The following is a 7,223-nucleotide window of genomic DNA, read 5'->3' on the forward strand; positions in this document are numbered from 1 at the left end:
CTTAGTCTAAAGTATTTTACAGTTGTAACTTGAACAGGCTAAGCAGCCCCTGCACCAGCAATAACACTAATATAAATGGAATATAAAGACGGTCAGAAACCAGGCACAGTGACACACTTGTAATTCCAGACACAGCAGACCGACAGGGGGATCACAAACTCTAGGTCAACCTGGGCTACACAGTACGTTCAAAACTGCCATATGCTACAGAAAGATACTACTGTCTCAAAAAATGTGTAAATAAATAAATGAAGGTCTCCAGTGAATTGAGGACAATTCCCAAATCCCTCTGCCCTACTTAGCCTGTCTATTGCTGGGAAAAATCACCATGACCACAGCAACTCTTGTAAAGTGAAACATTTAACTGGGATGGTTCACTTATAGTTTCAGAGGTTCAGTCCATTGTAAGCATGGCGGAGAGAATGGCAGCATACAAGCAGACATGGTGCTGTTTACATCATGATCAGAAATCAACAGGAAATGGACTGTGATAATGAGCAATATCTTGAACATATGTAAGACCTCAGAGCTAACATCCACAGTGACACACTTTCTCCAACAGGACTAAAGCTACTTCAACAGGGCCACACCTCCCAGTAGTAGCACTTCCTGAGATCACTCAGTCATTAAAGGCTAGGCTCAAAACCAAAATATAAAAGACTGATCTTTATAACAGCAAAATAACTAATAGCCATCTATCTTGTTCTGGAGTCAGACTATATTTTTAATACTCTAACCACTCAAGCCCATTTTTCTTTTAATTACTTGTGGCTAAAGACTCAGTGCTCCCAGTCTCTTTATCAGCAGAATATTTTTTTCTCAAAAAAATCCCACCCACATTTCCTTGTACTTGGTCCCTCCTATTCATTCTCTCTCTCTCTCTTTGTCTGTTTTTCTCTGTTTTTTTCTCTGTCTGTTTGTGTCACTCTTTGTCCTCTCTGTCTCTCTCTCTTTCTTTGGAGCTGGTACAGTTGTTTTTAAGTATTTAACAGATGAATCCAACCTCATTTAAAGGCTGTCTTTCTGCATTAATTCATATTTCTGAACTATTCTGCTGGTAACATGACATAAGAGTAATAGGGCAGAATATCATCATGGACAAAAGCTCTTTTCCCACAAATGTGAACAGCGAAATCCTATAGGTCAGAATTGTACCAGCTGTTCTACAGCCTTCAGTTTCACTAATGTTAAACGCCATTGCTTAGACCATACATGTTTATCTGTCAGTCATTTTAAAGTAGGGATGTTGGTGTTTTTGACATATCAGCAGCTGATGTGCCCTATTCTTATAAAACCTGAATGGTCAGTGACTGTACTTTGTAATATCTTGTAATATTCTTCCCTCTTTTATCTTTGAATTTTCTAAATACTAATGATAAAGGAGCAGAAACTGCATAGAGACATTGGATAGTAGAAAAAAAAACTACAAAATTAAATCAGTTAATATATTTTAAGGATGATCTGACCTCAGATGGAAACCAAGACATGTGTTATGTTGGGGAAGGGATTTCGTTTTTGTTTCCATGAGAGATAAAAAGCTATGGATGCTATCAAAATTGATAAAGATTTGATTTGAACAAGAAAAATCACCAAATGTAGCATGACTAATAAAAACCCAGGTACAGATATTGGGGTTCAAACTGAAGATCAGAAAAGTAAAGCGGCCAAACCACTGGCTCTTACTGCTACGTCAAACTGCTATGTTGATCCTGATTACACAAATCATCAAAATGAGACTGAGACCTGTCTCCTCCTATTTTATATTCCTCACTCGTGCTGGGATTAAAGGCGTACACCACCATTGCCCAGCCTCTAAGACTAACCAGTGTGCCTGCTTGGATTAAAGGTGTGTATGATCACTGTCTGGTCTGTATGGCTGACTAGTATGGCTGCTTGCACTGACCTTCAGACAAGTTTCATTTATTAAAATACACATGAAATATTACTACAGAGAATCTTAGGACATATTTAAAATTATTCCTATAATAAAGGTATTAGCAAGTATTTTAGTTTTATTGTTTGCTTTCTCCAAGCATTTCTAATAAAATGTTTAAGGAATATAATCTCTTAACTCTATTTTCATACGATGTAATATAAAAATTATTAGATATGTACATTGTTTAGTCATAAATCATAAATATATAAGAACAATTTCACACTTTAACAGGATACGCTAAATAAATTAGATTAATATGTTCTACCAAGAAAGGAACATATTTACTTTTCTCTAAAACTGTCTCAGTTCCAATCATATTGCCAGTGTCATTTAAGGCTGGTTTTTAATGAATCTTGAAGGTGCCAAAAATCATGTCTTTGCAATCACAATATTTTAGACAACTTATAATGTTTATCATTTTTCCAATTGTAAATCACCCTGATAGGTTCTTAAAAAATTCCTCAATCAGTTTTCATGTATATGTAAATGAATTGATAAGATTAATAAAGGCAATGCCTCAGATACTGAACTACTCCTGGTGTTGAATCAAATTCTTCATAACTTATTTATTGTGAGCAATACCTTTATTTTCAAATTTCATTGAAACCATTACTTCTTCAGCTGTAACTCTCTTGGCTTTTATTTGTATGACATTTAAGAAGGAAATATATGCATTGCTGTGGAGAAGAGTAGTCAGTAAGACTTCTATAAATGACCAGATAATAAATATTTTAGGACTGAGCACATATTGTTTTTTATATTTGTCATCTTTCCTCTCCCTCTCTCTCTCCCCTCAAATCTCTTGCTCTTTCTCACACTCTTTTCTCTCAGTTTTAAAAATGCTTACAATCTAAAATTTATTCTTAGCTCTCAGACTATACGAAAATAAATCTTATTCTAAAACTAGGTTCTGCTTCTCTTTTGACTCCTTGGAATTTTCCCTACTCATGACTAGAAGAACTTCTTTAGGAACACAATGTTGAGGTGTCTATAAGTTCTTAAAGGGAAGACCAGTTATCTATTTCCCAATAATTAGACACAATCTGTGTCTAGTGACTTCCTAAATCTTTTCACTGTGAGTGGAAACAATGATATATTCATGTATTGGCTCATAATGAACAATGAATTTTCTGGCTTTTGCTGGTTTGAGTCAGAGAGTCCCTTCCTTAAACTTCCAGTTATGCCCTTATCTCAAGCATCTTGTATGAACGAACACCAGTTTTGCTGCTTGTTAGTTTGTTCTGTTTGTTTCGACAAGATGTCCTGTAGCCCAGGCTGGTCTCAACATGAAAAATGACCTTGAACTCTTGCCCCTCTTGTCTCCTGAATGCTAGGATTACAAGCATATGCCACCTTGCAAAGTTTTCGGTGTTGCTGTGTATCAAATCAAAAGTCTCATGCATGAAAGACTAGAATTTTGACAACTATGCTAATATAGCCAACATTATTCATAATTTAATAATCTTTAGAACAGTATTTTTCTGAGTTAAATGAAACAGTTACACTGCCCAAATCTCAATCACTCTTAACACTATAGTATTTATTCCAATATTTATTTAAATGTACTAATAACATCCATTAATATTGATATTATTGAAACATGAGCAACGTGTTTTAAATAAATATATGTGAGAGTTAAATAATTTTAATAAAGTGTAAGATTTTTATTATTACTAGGATTTTGTTGAAAAAATAAGAAATTGTTCTAATTGAAATCAGTAGCTGATGTCTTTTTTTAATTAAGAAAATTCTATAGCGTATTTTAATTGCCCTAGTGTTTGGGAATGATTGTATTAGTGGTATTCCAGATTAAAAAAATAAAAGCTGTCATAGAGCATAGAAAGGGTAACTTTGGAAAAGCACATTTTATTTGCTGTTCCCCTGACTGTTGCCTTCATTATTCAAGACTCAATTTCATAAATTTTTAATAGAGCAATTTCTCATACTTCGTATAACATCTGGGAAGAAATTATTCAAAAGGGCTCTTGAGTACGTGAATTATCACTGTGAGTTTAAGTTTAATCATGATTTTTACTTGTTAAAAAGAATATGACATTTTAAATTTGCATATTATAAATTATACAATCAAGGTCTTTCAAACAAATCCATGTGATCAAATAGTTCAGAAATACTTAACAGATAATGAATGTATTAAGTGCTAGGATAACGAATATATGTTTGGGTGTATATATACATATATATCTAAAAATAGAGGACATATATATATATATGTGTGTGTGTGTGCGCAGATATAAGGAATGTCTAATTATATATATTCATAATTAGAAGGGACAGATACATGCATATATTTTTTCTTTCTAATTTTTTTTTCTGTATCTATGCACACTTGTTTATTATAGTAAAATCAGGCAATGACCAACAGCACACTGCTTATGGAACACTGTTAAACATGACTTACAGGATGCCTAGCTGGATAGTTACAATTTGTCTCAGAAAGATCAATGGCCACATGAGCCACGCTTCAGACCTGATAGTTGCTGCTTCAACAGGTGGGTTCACAAATATGCTCACTTCCTCCAAAACGAAACAAAACAAAGCAAAACAAAACAAAAACAACAACAACAACAACAACAAAACTTGCAACACAACAAATTGCCTTTATTACAAATTGCCTTTATTTAGGTATACATCCATATTTTCAACATTTAATGGTCCTGAACTGAGTGGGGAACATGGCAATGAGCCAGGAGACCAGGTCAATGAAAACTCCTGACACAGAGCTCCTGCAGGTCCCTGCCGAGGGTCTGAGGAGCAGCGACACTGAAATCTGAGTCCACAGGGTCAGGGCCTCTGTTCCAGCTGTCAGGCTCCACATCAGACCTGATGGGCGGCCAGGGAGCCCTGTTCAAACCATTTCAGTTTGTAAAAGCAAAGCGATTATGAGAAAAGGAACCGACACAGAACCCCGTGCGCTTAAGACTCTCTGCATGGCCTTTCTCTAGGCGGAATCACCAAGGACCCTGAGCGCTGGCTGGTATGTTGCCTCGTGACTGCTCTGTTCACCTCAAGACCTGAGCTCAAAGTGCATCCGCTGATGGTGGCAGCAGGGCTGAGGACCCAGCACCCACTTACCAGGATGGTTGCAAGTGAATCTGTGGTCCAGAGCTAAGTGAGGGAGGCCAGGCTCTTCCAACCTCATCTGATGGCTTCTGGCCACAGCAAGTGTTGGGTGGTGATGGGCAACAAGGGAGTTGAAGAGGGGGAAAGCAGCACCCCTTGATAAAGGTGGGGAGACGGGAAGCCCTGAATTCCTCACCCACGGCCAATTTCAGAGGGAGGAGAGGGTTACAATCTAAACTTTGGCCAAGGGCGGGAGTAGAGGAACGGGGGAGACGATGGCTTGGACGGGGCATCATTTAAGACTTAAGAAAGCAGGAGTACAGTCAAAGCACCCAAAGACCAGCAGAAGTCCCATGACTGCTACCTGAAGCCTTCCCGTCTAGTCTAAGGGCCACCACACAGCTGTGGCAGGAGGGCGGGGTGGCAAAGGCAGACCCAGGCCATGTGTCAGCAGCAGGTGATTGTGTGACGTGTCTATTCACAGTTGTGTTAGCTGTGCCCACCACTCCCACAGGAAACTGATTTCACCACATCTTGTTGACCCCAGAAGTTCAACCAGGCAGCCAGCGGTTACACTCGACAGAAGATGTTACACAGCACAACTCAGGTGCTTCAAATGGACAGAAATCAGTATCAGAACAGCGTCTCAGGATGAAGTCTCAGTGGAGCTTCCTCTCCAGGACTTTGAGGTCTACAAGATGAATCTAGAAAATTCAGTACTGTGGAAAATGAAGACTTGGGTTGAATTGGGGAGGGGGGGCCTGGGCCTTGGTGACTAATTTCTGTAACACTGTCCTTCTGGCGGCTGTGGCAGCTTCATGTTCTCTTTTGAAATCATCAAGCGTCGAAGCCCCTGCAGGATGATTTTGATGCTGTGGGAATTCTGCCACTTTGCCAGCACTGCTGTGGCCCTTGGGTCCACGCGCCATTTGAACTACTCACGCCACTCATAATGACTTTTGTTACAAATCTTACAGATGGGGGTGCTTCTGGGTATTTAGGCCCACATTCTATTTTAAGGCTGTGTATTTGGTTTTCAAAAATTGTTCATGGAGGCCCAATTATCACCCCTGTCCATCTTGTAAGTGTCATGTCTTCGTCGTCCTCTAGACCCCAGCTAACTGTGCCGTCGCCTACTCCTTTCTGGCTTTCTTCCAGCTCTTCCAACAGCCAGAAATTTCGAGGGACTTTTACTCGCGAGCCTGTGGTGACTGCCATCTTGCGTCACTGTTGCTCGAAGGCCGGCCCCTTCTTCACCGTCTTTCTAATTTTTTAAAGTGTATTTTGTTGCTTTGGAAGTAGATAATATAAATATGTGGAATTTAAAAACCTTTTCAGGACATGTGACTGAGTCTAAGATATTTCATATTTAGGGTCCTGTACATTCCACACCTCAAAATCTTCTATAAATTAGAGAGTTCACTGTAACTTCATAATGTTGAAACTTTCTGAATGTAACTACCTGTAATTGTCAATTTCACAAGTTGACTAAAATAATTTTAAGTTAAATGGACTATTTTCAAAAGAGTAGAAACACAAGTTTAATTTTCCTAACTTAAACAGTCACACCCATTTACGTACTTGTGAAACTGAGGCTCACTCCCTATGAATACATAACATAAATTTATTGTTCAGGGATAATTTGCTAGACATTTAGTTTTATTATATCCAACAAAACATGTACCAGCATTATCAAATAAATCTAGAAGGCAAATAAGCTAAATAATATTTATAGAAGCTAAGATTTTTGGAAATTGCTTCTTTTTAAGTCTACAAAATATTTGTTATAGTGATAGGTATAAACTAAGTTTTTGTATGCTTCAAGATACTTGAATATGTATATTAAATATACATTTAGTTTATATTTGCATGTATGAAAACTTGTTATAGTTAAAACAAAGTTCCTTTAAAAAATGATACATATTTTCTTTACAATATTGGCTTCATTTATTAGAGAAATAGGACGTTTTGGTAAGTAAATATGCTACGTTGCCACAAATTTTCTCAAATAATGATAGTTCCTGGGTTGAGAAGGAAAAAGAAATGATAAAGGAAAAGATAGTAGAAAGATAGGAAGAAAGAGAAAATGGAGAATGTGAATGACTAAAAGAATAGGATTCAAACGAGGAGAATTCATCATGAAACTAAATTTTCAAACACATAGTTCAACCTGTGGTTTGAAACATGAAGCTGAGATGAGAAATGG

General features: G+C 37.4%; 1 pseudogene; it reads right to left on the reverse strand.

Moving 5' to 3' along the window:
• Window positions 1-5,789: 5,789 nt before the first annotated feature.
• Window positions 5,790-6,242, reverse strand: LOC148122918 (ubiquitin-conjugating enzyme E2 variant 1 pseudogene; annotated as a pseudogene).
• Between the last annotated feature and the right edge of the window lie 981 nt (window positions 6,243-7,223).

This window comes from Myodes glareolus, chromosome 2 (assembly GCF_982192425.1).
Source record: "Myodes glareolus chromosome 2, mMyoGla1.1, whole genome shotgun sequence".
Lineage (NCBI taxonomy): Eukaryota > Metazoa > Chordata > Mammalia > Rodentia > Cricetidae > Myodes > Myodes glareolus.